General features: G+C 41.9%; 1 long non-coding RNA gene across 11 annotated transcripts in view; it reads left to right on the top strand.

The window, feature by feature from the left end:
• Positions 1 to 6,461, top strand: part of LOC104910403 (uncharacterized) — a 46,610-nt gene extending 40,149 nt beyond the window's left edge. For 10 of the 11 annotated variants that reach the window (XR_014883057.1, XR_014883058.1, XR_014883059.1 and 7 more), the window contains 4 exons: positions 730 to 1,951; positions 3,999 to 4,074; positions 4,510 to 4,621; positions 5,288 to 6,461. This is a non-coding gene — a long non-coding RNA (uncharacterized LOC104910403). The remainder of the gene's footprint in view (positions 1 to 729; positions 1,952 to 3,998; positions 4,075 to 4,509; positions 4,622 to 5,287) is intronic. The other variant, XR_014883053.1, reaches the window with a different exon arrangement.
• The last annotated feature ends 9,127 nt before the right edge of the window (positions 6,462 to 15,588 follow it).

Here is a 15,588-nt window from a genome sequence, read left to right as displayed (position 1 = left end):
TGCCCATGGGAGCCCCATCCCAGAGCTGTCTGTGGGCCTTTTCCAGCTTGCACTCGGAGATGTGAATACATCTGAGCTGACTAAAAATATTCTTATCTATTATTCAATATCTCTTCATCTTTCACCTTGCTGCTGGGCTGCTTTGTAAAACTTTAACAATAAGCTCATTTGATTGAAGTGCAGATAAGGAGTCAGCTCCTGTGTGCAGATTTTTGCTGGAGAATGGTTCGTGAAACCCATTGGGTCTGTCTGCTAGCTTCAAGGCCTATAGACACTGCCATACTGCCAGGAGAGAATGCTTTGTTTCCATAGAAGTTTCAAGTTCATGATATAAGACAAACATGCTATTCAACCTTTATTTAAAAATATATTTTGCAAAAGCACTGAGCTAGACACCAATACCCAGGAATGCCGAATGAGCTGTTCACTCATCTGAAGCAATGTTCTAAACAAAGTATTTTCATGACAATGTTTTTTTTCAATTGAATGATTCTTTTTCATCAGCGTCAGAATGTTTGGTGAATGTATCTGACAGTATTTTGTTGAGGAGTGCATAATAGCCATGTGTTTGAAGCTGAAAGATGAGAAGAAATGGGGGAGTTACCTGTTGTGAGAGGAGAGTGCTGGAACAACTCTTCTCCCTGCCATACTGGTTTGGATATTATAACACAGTTCTGGTTTTGGAAACATGCAGATTTTTTTTTCTTTCTTCTTTTTTTTTTTTTGCAGGAAAAGGCAGTGCACTTTTCAACATGACCACAAAGAGGAATTGCCATCTCTAGCCTTGCTCAGCCTGAACGTGTGCTTCATGAGAACATCTGTCTCATGAAGGTGATTGTTCAGGAATGGTAGTGGAATCCCAACTCCAATCCGTGGTGGTATTTATAGTCCAAAATGTCAATCCTACCCACATTAGATGATTTCACCACAAAGTATCTGACTGGTTGCCCTAGTGTAGGTAGGTGGATCTTGGGCACCTACTGCTGCTTTTGCCACTGAGGTGGTAGTTGTGGTTGTGGTGTCTTCTTCACTTGTGCCAAAGAATTGCTTTTGCAGATCCTTCAGATCTACTGTGTAAACAATACAGAAGGTAAACCATTTGTATCATCTATGTTCTCAGTATCTCCCTCAATCCTGATTCTAAAGGAAGTGATGTTTAAAAGCACTGGGGGGGAGAGGAGGGCGGGAAATAAAAAAGTCTTCTTAATTAAAAATTAATTTAAAATCTTACTAAGCCTCTTTGGCCTTAGCTATACTGAGAAAAAAAAAAAAAACAGCACTAGTTTTTCAGAAAACAGTTGTGTTTAATAACATGATAATTTGTCACAAATTTCTGCCCTTGCCCATTCCAAGGACAAAATGAAGCTTAACACTGAGATAGTTAGAAAACATTTTACCTCATACATTTTAACACTGCATTTTCCCAGTATAGTGCTGGGCTTAGGTATTCTAATTTTATCTTTAGTAATTGGTTCCTAATTTTATTGTTGTGGCTGTTGCTCCCTGAGGGCGTTTGGAAATGAGATTCAGCATTTAAAAAAAAAACCCTAGCTGAAACAGACTTTTAATAATGAAATCAATGAAAGAAGCATTCCTAACTATAAAACCTGAGCATAGATACATAAATAATTGTTACAATTTGTGTTTAGTGCTGATTTTCCACCCTGTTGCATTTAACCATTTTTATTGTCCTGAGGATCTGCGCAGATCTGCAAAACTCCATTTGGAATGGCTGATGGATGGCATTTTTTCAACCAAAGCGTTTTTCAGATGTGGTACAGTCCACAGGAAGCCTTTTGAAATAGAAGAGGACTGTGGCAGCCAGCACAGCATTATGGTGTTATGACTAAGGAGCTGTTTTGAAGAAGGAGAGATATTTCTTCTGATAGAGAAATAGATGATACTTACCCTTCACTTCTGTGGGAAAGCTGGTGGCTCCAGATGGGACGAGGTATGTCTGTGGGACTCTGGGTTTCCCACTGGGATGGCCAGGTGCTCCCATCCCTGGGTGCCCTTCTCCACATCAGCAGAGAAGATCAACAGAGATGTCCGTGGGGATTGCATCTGCAGACCTCTCCATTCCCATGTCTGTAGATTACTCAGATAGGATAATGTGTTTAAAAAAGGATTATCTTGCTGGGTCTTGTTTGCCAAATATCAGCCTGGAGCCAGTTTTTACAGCTGAGTTACAATGACCTGATAGCAGTGTTTATGATAGAAATTTTGCCAACTACTTGCTACCAGCGGCGCGCTGGTCCCTTAGTCACTGGAAGACTTTGCTGTCAGAATCACTTTTTATTTTGCAGATGGGAATATCTGCGGTGAACAGTGCTTGGTGCCTCTCAGCACAGAGGCTCCATGCTGGTTAGTGGTTAGCCAGCCTCACAGGCACTGCCTGCAAGCATCCCCATGCAGCGCTGCCAGCAACAACAGCGGCTGCCGCTTGCACAGCACTTTTCCTCTTCGGGCTGATCACGGGACGTACTGCACATGAGCTGTGGGTGCTGCAGAGCTGCCGCTGTGGCTCTCTGGCAGCCCAGGGCAGGAGGGGTCATGGTGGTAAGCAGGACTTTGTGCTGCCCACCACTCCTGCATGTGCCCCTGAGTAGGGGACGCAGGCACTCATTGCTTACTGGAGATTGCTACCACAGTGCCTGCCTGAAGATTGGACTCCTTTATCCTATGGACAGACATATCTTTATTGGGATAGTTTTAATTCACCTAGTATAGCACCACAATTCCCTCAGCTCTTTTTACTACTTTTCACTGGGGCAAAGTGGGAGTTTGTTCCTTTAAGGCAAATAGTTTTTGATTCTGATCTGATTTCCCACCCTTAAGGCACTTTTGGGTAAAGAATACCAAATATGCAAAATTATATCATGTTTCTACAGTGGAGTTACTAAGCCTCATTCACTCCTGTGCCCTCATGCCAAAAAAATTCTGATGAGGCAACCCCATGACAGGAGGGTTTGCTCTGGTGGAGCTGCAGAAGAACCTTTCTGTGGATATACCCTTGAGATACTGAGAAGCAACAGCCTTGTGTGTTGGTATGGCCAAAAGTTACCTAGAATTTTGATTAAAAGGAAAATGTATTTGCTGAGCCACCCTGAGTAACACAGCAACTTCTGCAGCAATGTGGTTGTTGTCACTGGTTGGGTTTGAGCAGCTCGTAGTCATATAAAAGAACATGAGAAATGACATTGTGATCCGAGACCTCTGAGCTTAGGTTGTGTGATACATTGCCTGCTTTTGGTTAAGCTCAGTATGAAGGAAATTGTTGCCAGTTGTCTTTCATTAATGCACTGAAAAAAAGGGCTGCATTTATGTTTTCCAGAAAGTTGCTGAATCACATCACTGTGTAGAATATATTCCTCAAATTGTCTCTCTCCAATCATGCAAGGAAAAGGAGGAAAAAAAAAAAAGAGCAAACCTGTATCAAAAGATGAAACATTATAGGGGTTAGTTAAGGAAAAGTAATACTATCTTTTTAAAAAATCTCAAGCTGCAATGCCTAGGAACTGTAGGGCAGAGTGTTCCTTTTCTCTGTTACTGCTGCATGACCTGTCCTTAACTGTAAGTATTGCAGTCTTAAAGCCTGCTCTTGCTCCCCAGGAGACGAATGCTAAAGCATTCTTAGACCTTAGTGCGTGGGGGGAGAGCTCTCAGTATAAATTCATGTATAAATATTGTATGCTCTGTGCCTGTTAAGTTTTTACAGAAATGGAAGTTAGCTGGTGCACACTCTGGTGGCCAGTGCTTCTACATGGAGAATTCACAGGGATGACACAGTAAATTACACTTGTGGGCTTGCCATGTATTATGCACCATTTTCTCCTTTGCACATTTGTTATTTTTAAGATGAGGCCTCTCAGTTAAGCTTCTTACAAATGTCTGTACTCCCAAACCTACATCTTTTAGTTGCCAGTCTTTTGATTTTAAAGGCTGAATCTGAGTTTGTTTGGTAAGATCCACTTTCTGTTAAATTTTTCTGCTCACAGCTCCCTATCTGTTTCAAAAACAAAAACAAGAAGTCCTATCATTCTGTCTTTCCTTGGGCTGTAAAAACAAGGCAAGGTAAGGCTCTTGGCACAGGTTTGTATTACACTTAGCAGAAGCATTCTGCCTAGGCTGGGCCTTCTGGGCTGAACCAATAACTACCAACTTTCTGTACCTATAATAAATGTATACATGGGTTGAAGGTTTTTATTTTTATTTTTATTTTTATTTTTATTTTCATTTTTATTTTTATTTTTGTGTGTATGTGCATGTGAATTAGAATGAAAGTAATGTTTGATTTGTTGAAATTTGGACATATAAACAGTAATCACGGTATCACAATAACTCTGATATTTCTGTGTTTTCTGTCTTCTGAATGCAATTTTAATACTGATTAATACTGACTTAATACTGCTTCTCTAATGTTATCTGTTATCAGTTGTGCATTTTCTAGTCATTTTGTTTGCTCAGCAGGCAGCCCTGAGCTTTTCTTACTGCATTCTTCCCTTCTAGCTAGTGCTCTATTGCTTTGGCTGTAGATGTCGGAAGATGAAATTCTGCTAAGCTTTGAAGAGCGGAGGCTGAAGCATCAGGACATGCCAGCGACTACAGAAGAGAGAAAACAGTAAGTGATTCTTGACTTCTTGCAGGGCTCAGGTGTGAACTTGAAGATAGGGCAAGGAATAAAGGAAGGGAGACATGTAGCAGCAATCCTCTTGCCCATAGCCTGGGCAGGTGAGTGCTGCTGCTGCTCCACTTCTTCGCAGGTAACTTGATCAGGCCCTGCGACTGCTCCCTAAGACATGATCGTCCTCCACCTTTGGCCGTCCTTCCCTCAGGGCTGTTGCTTAAGGCTGAAAACCCGTCACTCAGTAAAAGCAGGCAGCCTGCTCCCTCTATAGGCTTTTCTGGTTATTGCTGCCGTGAACTGGCTGCCCAGGGGATCAGAGCTGCATGCGTGTTTTGAAAGCTGACAAAAACTCTTACGTGGGTGTATTTTGCATTTCTTTTATATGTAGCAATGATTTTTTTTTTTTTGCATGTTCACGTGTGTATATGCACGTGGATTCACGTTTGTGTATTTTTCATGTTGTTTAATGACCATAATGACCATACATGTAGTCATGTACATGTAGCTACTTCCTCTGCAGAAGGAACATATATGAAGCAATTTTTACTGTTCAGTCTTGTTTCTTTTTAAACCAATGCATTATCCTTTTTGTTTGTGAGCTATCTCTTTGATGACTGTGTAACCATAACACTCTTTCAATTGCATTCTACCTTTATTAAGGGAAGAGATGCTATCTGAACCACGGCACACTTCCTCCCCAGCACCTGCTCTCCTGACTGCACCAGCACTGCAGTTCCCGATGCCATTCTGATAACAAAAACAACCTGGATTCAGAGCATCCTCTTTGTTGCTTGGATCAGCTCAGGGAGCCGCCGTGCAGCCCAGCGCCAACAGTTGCTGCAGAGCTGCATGGAGGGAGGCAGGGTAGGGTGGGAGGCAGGTGTCCCCAGGCTGCCGTGGCAGCTGGGTGCCCCTTGCTGCAAGCGCAGCTCCCTGCCTGCTGCCGGCATGGGTAGCAGAGGGGATTCCCCTGCGGTGTCTGAAACAGCGCTGCAGGGAAAGATCCAACACATCTGTGGGTTATATATTAACAGTCAGTGATGACCTTCTGCGGGGTGGGGGAGTAATTCTCTCAGTGAAGCACTGGTAAAGAAGTGGCAGTTTTTCCCCTGTGCAGAGCACAGGTATTAGCACCTAGCAGAAGGCTGCCAGACAATTTCCGTGCAGTGATACTGTTATCAATTACTCCTTACTTTTAAAAATGTGAATAAATTGTTCTGAAGCTTTTGGTACTAAATAAATGGCTGTATATTGTGGGGAACAGAAGGGAGACGACAGGAGAAGTTTTAACTGAAACACCGAGGGCACTTCCAAGGAAGCACTGGGAGAGTAACACACGAGCTTTGCTTACAGAGAAAAATCTTAGCAGTCATTTCATGCTGTGCTCATTTTCTCTTCACCAGATCTGACCTTGTTCTGTGTTGAATGCAGTCTGCTGCAGTGGGGGTTATGGACTTTTGTCACTTATGGCACAAACAATTTGCTTTAAATTAAGCTTAAAAGTAAAGCCATGCCAGAATGGCAAATCTGTACACCACTAGTTAAATGACTGACAGTTTATTTGTCTTTGGAGCTTCTGGTGAACACAGAAGTAGTAGTGAAAGAAAAAATAAAGGTAAGTTAATAAATATCTCACGTATGAAATTTATAATGGTCTTTCTATGTGGAATAAATTACTTTCCAGTGGTTACATGCATAGGTATACTGAGGATGATTTCATCTGGTGTCCATTGTGCACTGTGCATAAATTCAGAAGATGTTTTGACTAAAGATGAGACTTTCACAGAAGAGCTTTCATTTGGTCAATATATTTCACTATTTAATTAAAAGAAATCCTAGCCACGTTTCAGTTCAATTATTTGGTCTCTGGTGTCATTTTTTGACCTTCAAATACACACACACAAATCTTCGTTTTGACCAAAATATCATCTTTTTGATTTTTTTTTTCCCAAAAAGCTTTTCATTTGAGTAGCAATATATCTGCATTAAATTGGATGATTGGAATTGTATTGTATGGAGTTTGTGTAGCCAAGACTTTTAAGTGCCCTTACATAATTAATATGAAACAAAATACCTGTGGTGTCTTTCTGTCAGGAACTCAGCTGGACGGACACCTGCTGAGACTCTTTTCCACTCTGTCAATATGGGAAGTGCACACTCTGTGCTCAGCAAGGTGAGATAAGAAGGGATTTGGATCACTAAAGGCTTGTAATAAATATCAACCAGCACAGGAGATTGAAGGTGGACCATGATGAGGGCAGGATAACAGCTATAATGTAGTTGTGGAAGGGAGTGCTAACATACAGGGAGATCAGGGCTGATATGAAGCTTGTCTGCTCCTTGGAGTTGCTACCACAGGCTGGTAGCAACTCATCCTCCCCAGACTGCTTCAAGGAAAAGAGAGGCATGAGTGGTGAAGAAGAGGATGAATCATTTTGCATAAATAGCTGGTGCTGTGGCAGCCAAAGAGGAGAAGGGTGAAAGGCCAAGGGGGAGCCAGGATGAGGTCAGAAGGAAGGATAAGCAAAAGCCAGGGATGAATGACATGGGGTATCTATGAAATTGGTGGAGTTCAGGATGTAAACGTGCTTAGGGGTAGTGGGGAGATTGTGTTTGGATGCAAGGGCACTGTATGTATCCTTGCAGTGCAGACAGTGGAGCTGATGCCAGAAGTCTGTCATACATCAATCTTGGAACTGCTGCCAGTTTTCTGAGTACAGCATGTCCAAGTGATCATTACGTGAGACTGCAGTTAGAAGCATGCAGAACAAGCTGCCTTTAAATCATATGTGGACAGGGGGAAGAGATCATCCATGACAATTTTGATCAGTGTTAAAATAAAAATGCTTTGCACTTTGCCATAAATTAAACTTTTGTTGTGACGAAGAGGCAGCAGCATCAATTTCTGCTCACTAGAATTGACTTGCACGCAGGCTTTGACAATACCATTTCTTTTCAAAAGAGATGAAGAAATTCTAGCATTACTCTCAGACAGTTATGCCATCATGCTCCTCTATTGCACCACAGTGTGTCGCAAAGAGTGCCTTACACTGCCGAGCTACCCACTCTGGGAAAGGAAAGGCTTGGGAGTGGCAGATTCTTTATTATACACATGATGTCATTTCAAAAAAGGATGGAAGGGTGAGAAGAGTTATTGTAAATTTATTTTCAGCAACAATATGGTTCAGATAAGAAGAAATCCATTATTGTTTTCCTCTCTGCCGGTTCTACCTATAACTGTTCCCTTTTCGTTCAGAAGAGGCAACAGCAACAGCAACAACTGACAGCAAAAAGAGCAGACGTCCCGTGCAGCATCAGCCAGTGTTGCTGTGCAGATGGCATGGGGCTGTGGGCAGGCGCCTGCGGCTGGGAGGCAGAGGAGGGAGCTGCAGCCACTGCCAGCAGACAGTTCTGGTGTCAGACTGTGCAAAGTGGGAATCAGTGGCACTGCTGCAGACAGAATTCTCATTTGTTTCTTGCTTGAAGAGAAAAAGCACTGCAGATGTGGGGACAGGGACAAAAGTAGCCAGTATTTCCTCTCTTCTCTTTCTACATGCTAATCAGCCGCACTAATGGGACACTGGCTAATCTCTCTGGCTTCTGAATTGAAAGAAGAAGATGCTCCTCTTCCAAGTAACTAATGAATCATCCCTTTTAGTGCATAGCATGCATGACTGCATTGTTAAAAGCAGTCTTAATCACTCACTGAGAAAAATGATATCAATCATTTCTCCCCTTTAGAGATGTTGTTAACTGTGAGCCTCAGGAGCTCTGACTCACAGCCTGTGTGCTGCGGCAAGCCCAGAACAACTACACTAAATTTTTACTGGTGATTGGAGCCCCCTGAGTCTCATCCCTTTTGTCTTCCTAATATGGCTATAATTGAGGAAAAATGTAGATTTCTTGGTTTTGTACCTTTCTAGCAATCTCTGGTCAGGTAGCCTTAGGCTGGACTTTACATTGAAGTTCGAAGAAGAGAAAGATTTTTGGTCGGCAACTTAGTCCTGACAGAGAACAGGGCCAAACAGTTCCTGAGCTGATAGAACCCTGCCCTCCATTTTGCCCTCAGTTCTGCTTGTTTGATGGACAAGCTGCACACAGCACTTTGTCCTGCTTTACAAGCATCAGATTGTTAATGGGACAGTGGAGTGAGGCGAAAGAAGTAATACAAGTACATTCAAAAGTGTTTGACAGCTTCTTGGAAAGAGGCTGAATGTGTGTGATGTGAGAAACACATTCACTTGTTGATATCGAGGAACTGCCAGTGGCAGAGCAAACAAAATGATCAGATAAAAAGTTTTCAACCTGATGGGGAAAAACGTTATCTCCTGTTCTTTCAGATATAGTCAGCTGCGCTGATAGAAACACTTGTGTATTCATCCCATGAAAAATAGTCTGATTGTTACTGGTAACAAGCAGTCAAACTTTAAATTGTTGGGGAATGCAACAGTTAAGATTGCCCACACCATCTGTGTCTGCATTATAGACATGAGAGCATGATGTAGCTGAGCTATCTTATTACATCCAGGTTATCTCTTGGATCAGATTCTCAGCTTGTCAGTAGCTCCACAAATGCAAAAGGAGCTCTGGGGCCTCCTTGGAGGAGACGTAAGGACAGCTCTGAGTGTCAGTGACTGAAAGCATGCTTCTTGTTCCCAATACTTTGTTATTTCTCCTAGATAGCCCTCCTTGCTCAGTCCATGCAGAGACCATCCCCATTTGCTGCTACAGTTCTGATACAGCGACATGGTGCCATTCAGCTCATCCCCACCATCATACTGCTGCTGGGAAGTGAGCTAGCTTCTGCCTAGAGCACGCCTTCAGGGGACAGTGGATGAGGGTTAAAAGGCTGTGTGGTTGTGATGCCTAACCACACACTTGTTACAAGACTTCATTATGTTCGAATGCAGGGAGCAAAGGTGATGTGGAACAACTCGGTCATCTGTTGAGTGTTCAGCTATCACAACTTCTTGTAGCAGACAAGTGCAGATGAGCTCTCCTGGAGTCTGCAATGAGGGGCTGAGCTTACTGCTCTGGCCGACAGCGTGCTCATCCCCCCTGCAGGCCTTTTGGCAGCCCTAGCCCTATGGTCTAAGAGAGGAGGGACAGCACAGAGTCCTTCCAGGAGAGGTTAAATTTAAGATTAGGATCCACTTGTGCACTGCCCCAAAGCAGCTGAGTACTTTTTGTTTGCTGCTGTGAAACATCTGCCATAAAAATATGTGTGGTCTGCTCTTCAAAAAGACATGAGTAGTTATCATGTGAACTGCCTTTGGGGCTGTGCTGGTGGAGGTGGAGAGGTGGGAGTGACCCAGAGATCTGGTGCTGTGGCAGGGGCTACTGAGACATATTTTCTCAATCTGTGATTGAGGTGATCATGGTTTTCTTTCAGCATCTTTGCCTGGTGTTGGCTGATTTAATTTCAGTTTCTTGGGACAGGAAGTATTTGTATAAACTGCAGGTCTGAAAATATCCTTTGATATATGGAAAGAAATGGGATTTATGTAGTGACAGTCTCATTCCCCTGTGGGTCGCTTGATGGACTTCGTCTGGTGACCTGGATGGAGGAATGCTGTCATGGGGAGCAGCCCCCTGGATCTGCCTTCTGACAGCTCAGCTCTCAGACAAGTTTCCCAGTGGTATTACAAGGAAAGAAATGACAGAGGGGGGCTGTGCTGGGGATGCCTCTGGAGCAAGACACACAATCCCAGATGCCTGCCTCAGTGGCTATGGGCTGCCAGAGGCATTGCCAAGGCTGATTGACCTGTGTGTGCAGAGGAGTGCAACTGGCAGAGCTCCAAATCCCAGCCACCTTCTGCACCAAAGGATCAATGAGGAATACCAAACAGTAACTGTACAAAATTCTAGTCTCTATATTGTTTTCTCTCAGTAGAAAGTAACCTGGCCCTCGGCAAATAAAAATGGACCAATCAGTTTCAATCATCTTTAGATGTTCTTATGATGCAGTGATAGTCACAGTAGCCAGCACTTGTTCTTTGTAAGTAGGGTAGCAGACTTCAGGAAACCAATTAATAACAATCTGCAATTTGATGTTTGAATTCCTGACTGAAGCTTCAGTTTCAAATCCCTGTAATACTCCTAAAATATATTTCTGGTCATGATGCTCATTCAGAGTCATAATTTCTGCTCAGATCGGACAGTACCTTTTCATATTTGCTTTCTGTTATATTCACAAAAATAGTAATTAAGTATCAATGGTATTTTATAAACCCAAGACTCTTGGATGAGCAATTTCAGTAAATTGCTCAGTACAACTAATTGCCCACTACTTCACAAACCTCATTTTTGTAGCAAGACCTTGTAATCCCCCAGGGAGACTGAGATAGCTCCCCATCTAGTATCCCAGTATTCCTAACTCGGCAAATTTGAGCTTTTTCCTCCTTTCTCCAATATATACCTATAGGCAGGCATAGATCTCCTTGGAAGACCTTAGAACTGGGCCCTGGCTGTTTGCAGCCAGTGGGAACACTGATTCTCAACTCATCCAGATCCACTGCTGTGGCCTCACACAGCTCTGTGACATGTACACATGCATGTTATTTGCTTTTATATGCCAACAGAGTCTTGAGAGATGTCCCTATGTAACAGGGACCCCAGTGGGTTCAAAAGTCAGGTTGACCAGAGAAGGCCTGCTCAGTCATGAATCATGTGTAATGGTTTTTCTCTTTCCTTCATATGAGCTGGAGTATTGATTTCAAGGCCTCGTAGAGGTCAGCAGTAAAACCCTTGTCCACAAGGATGCCAGGAGTCCAGCCTTAAACATCTGACACTTACTAGAAGATTTATTTGAGTATTTTGAAATGAAACACTGAATGCCTGCTCATTGCTTCTCATGCCTTGGATTGTGCAACAACTGTGTTGTTGGTCAGGCAGCAAATGGTGTAGCAGGAGATGACCCTCACCTTCCTCCTAAGGACAAATGACATTTTAAACCTATATTTTTGCAATTATACTGTTACACTGTCAGGATTTGTGATTACAGTAGGCAGGCTTAAAATGAAGGATTTTTATACAATTAAGAATTGTTCCAGAAATCTCAAACTGAAATTTCTACCAAAAAATGGCTTCATAATGTTGTATGGGAAATCTCTTTATTTGATCTGAAAGTGTAATATAAATAAAATACGTCAACTTCAAACAGTACATCTTCTTGCTCCTCCAAAGCACCTGGCAAACTCATCAAGAGGTTTTGGCATGCTGCACATATTCTAGCCAAGCTTTTAAACCACCACTGTGACATTTTGCAAGTTAAATCCTTTTAATTGATTTTCTAATCTTTAATCTTAAAGGCATCTTGCTTTTTCTTTCTTATTTGGTCCATAAACTTTTCAAGGCAGAGACTGGCTGAGCTAGAGACTTCTACAATACATAATATCCAGTTTTGTAAAAATCATTTCGGTATCATTACAATGCCAAGCAGTAATAAGGAGTGAACATTTCCTTTCTGAACATCTCTCTGGCATTCCTGCAAGCACTCTCAAGAATCACCTCCTTCTTTTGCACTGCTCCTGCTATTGCAGCTACCTTACAAGCATCCAAGCAAGGGCAGGTATGGAGGCCAGGCTGTGGTTCCATGGGTCAGTAAATCTGGCTTCACAGAATCACAGAATCGCTCAGGTTGGAAAAAGACCTTAAAGATCATCAAGTCCAACCACGACCTAACCATACTACCCTAACTAACAACCCTCTGCTAAATCATGTCCCTGAGCACCACATCCAAACGGGTTTTTAAACACATTCAGGGTTGGTAACTCATCCACCTCCCTGGGAGCCCATTCCAGTGCTTAACCACCCTTTCTGTAAAGAAGTGTTTCCTGATATCCAACCTAAGCCTCCCCTGGTGTAACTTTGAAGCCATTTCCCCTCGTCCTGTCACCTGTTACCACTGAGCGACACCATGTTACTTTATACTGGATCAGAAAAACCAACAGCATGAATATTAAAAAATACAAGTCTAGTGCAAACTCGTCACACCTATTAAAATTGTTTTAACGTTATTTTAAACCTGTAACTTTTTTTCCTGTCCAGCTTTATTATGGACATCATATTTTTTTGGCCTTCAATCAATCTGTAGGCAATGAAAAGAATGAACTGCTTTAAAATCATATCCCACACTCACGTTAGTTCAGAAGAAACAGCAGAACAGTGGCACATATATTTGATCCAGATTAAAATTGTATTGGCAGCTGACTCAGTAGTGCCTACAGCTGGCATTAGTGAAAGGGAAACCTCAGCTGTTGAAGTATTGATTCTTGAGAATGATGGAGCATTTTGTCATCCCACAGGAAATGCGTTTACTTTTACCCTCATTGAATCTCAGCTTGTCCTAGGCTTTGGTAAACACTTCATTCTTCATTTGTAATTTATTTTTTTCTTTGTTTGCAAACTTTATATAATGTTCTAAGAAATTATGAATCTTACCAGGAAAAGCAGATTAAGAATGAAAGGTCCATTCCGTTCTTCTTTTACAGCAAACATTTTAACTTTTAAAAAATATTTAACTGAGTTTAATCCTTCTTTGCTTATTTCCATCACTCTTCTTCACATCTACATCGTTACTGCAGTTGCCACACAGACAGGTTTGGCTTGTATTTCAGGAAAATCAAGGCTTGGTCAGCAGGGCTTTTAAGCTGTGTAATACTGTACAGCTTAAACAGCATTTTGGATCTTAGATGCAGCAAATTTTTCACATCAAAATACAAATGTGGAAGACGTAGAGAGGTTGAATTTGTAAGAAGAGATGCCATTAAGCCTTGTGTGATTACTTTAAACCTGCAGGAGTATTTGTTTGCTGTTTCAAGAAAGCCTGGTAACCTCCCTTTGGAGCTAAATTTTGCCCTTTTTATTTATCAGCCTCTACTCTGACCATTTCAAAATATTTAGCTGAATTGCTGATGCAATGCATGAACTCTGACTCCCAACAAAGCCAACACTTATTGCATCTGCTTACATACAAAGCCGTGAAAAAATAGTGCATTAATTTGCAGAGAGAGTGAGGTGTGTTTGAATCAGTGCTATATGGACCTTCATATAACTAGAAAAATTTGATAAAAAAATTTGATTTTAAAATTATATTTGAAGTCAACCACAGACCTTCAGCTTATTTTTTTTTCAATTACTCAGAAGTGATCACAACAATGCACATAAGTATTATCACAATCTTTATACATCATACTGAAAATCCATCTTTTATTTCAGCTGTAACCGAAAGAGACTGAATAAGATTTATTTAAATGATCAGTAGTAGTGGCATCCCCTATAATCTATGTGACTAAGGACTGTCCTGATTACTTCATTTGGAACTTTAAGTAATTTGCTGAAAAATCTTTGAAATGGCCTCAAAAGTGCCTAGAATAAGGAGAGAAGAAGTTTTTGTCTGAGACCCAAAGAAAGAGAAATTATATATAAATGTGTAAAAGCACATAACCAAAGTGAGCAGATAACCTCAAAAATAGGTTCTTTAAAATATTTATGTTTGACTCTGCAGTGGAACTCTACCAATCCCCTTTCTTTTTTCAATTTACTCATTTTTGTGCCATTTGAAATTGCCCAGGAAACATGCCAGCATCTCTTTGAAGTGACGTGACTGGTGGTATCACTGCAGTTTTCTGGGGTGGAATTTGAAAGTCTTTGTTTTGTGGCGTGCTTTCAGCTTGATGCAGAATAATTTCTTAGCTGAGGCATTTGGCAGAGCGCTCTGCATGACTCAGCAGCAGATCTTCTCCATCTCAGATTCTGGTTATATTAATATCGGGCTTGTTTTTTACATGAACTCATACATAACTCTCACTTAAGCCAACAAAGCTACGTGGCATACTCCTCACTGTCTTGGGGAATGGGAAACGAAATCAACTACTGCTGCGTTTTTTTTTTTTCTTTTGTATAGTGATTATTCTATTATTTATGACTTTAATTTGGGTTAACTGGGGATAGCTGTGCAAATCCAACAAGATTCAAGTTCTCTAACACCAGGTACAAGTCATGAATTTGAGCTCCAGAATTTGGTATTAGTGCTAGTAGTGCAATCTTTATTAGCACACCCACTTGTTACTCATACGAGCGATTACACAATCTTGAAGGAGGCTCTCTTTAGCACAGGACCTGGCCTGTAGCTGTCACCTCTTTTTTACAGACATCACCGTAGATTCAGCCTGGCTCTGAAGCAGCTGAGGGAATGCACTCATCCTGGCACAAGCAGGCTGAAGTACTGATTTGCTGCCAACTTCTTCAGTACCTGAACTTAAGAACTGAAGTTAAGAACTGTTAATTTTCACTGGTGAAAGGAAAATGGGTCAGGAAAGATCAATGAACAGCTCAAACACAGATTATAACCACTCCATAGGTTTGGCGTAGCTCCTTGATGAGGCAGAGGTGGCATCCTGTGACTTGCAACTCCCAACTACATATCTTTGGAACCCATGGGGCAGTTCGAGTCTAAACTGAACAAGGGAGACATGTCTCAAAGTTAGTTACATTTTTTGTTTTTGTGACAAAAGTGATGACTAGGCAGATGTAAGAGATACACATTTATACTACTGGAAAGATTAGCAAGTCAAGCTGATGTACAGGAGCTCCCATATGGTCTGACCACAGTGCAAATGTCTCATGTGTCACTGTTAGAATTACTTTTTGATGTACTGTGAGTCTTACCGATATCTTAGCCCAGCTGTCTGACACATTTCTCCATATCATGAGTTTCACCAAAGACTTCTCTTATCTGTTTTCTGCCATTGGCATCTTCAAAGTCGTTGGTCATTTTTTCACGCAGAGGGTGGTGACACACTGGAACAGGTTGCCCAAGGAGGTTGTGGATGCCCCATTGCTGGAGGCATTCAAGGCCAGGCTGGATGTGGCTCTGGGCAGCCTGGTCTGGAGTTGGCAACTCTGCACATAGCAGGGGGGTTGAAACTCAATGATCACTGTGGTCCTTTTCAACCCAG

Source organism: Meleagris gallopavo, chromosome 1 (genome assembly GCF_905368555.1).
Source record: "Meleagris gallopavo chromosome 1, MGAL_WU_HG_1.1, whole genome shotgun sequence".
NCBI lineage: Eukaryota > Metazoa > Chordata > Aves > Galliformes > Phasianidae > Meleagris > Meleagris gallopavo.
The sequence above is the reverse complement of the archived record's forward strand: the minus strand, read 5'-3'. Positions and strand labels throughout refer to the sequence as shown.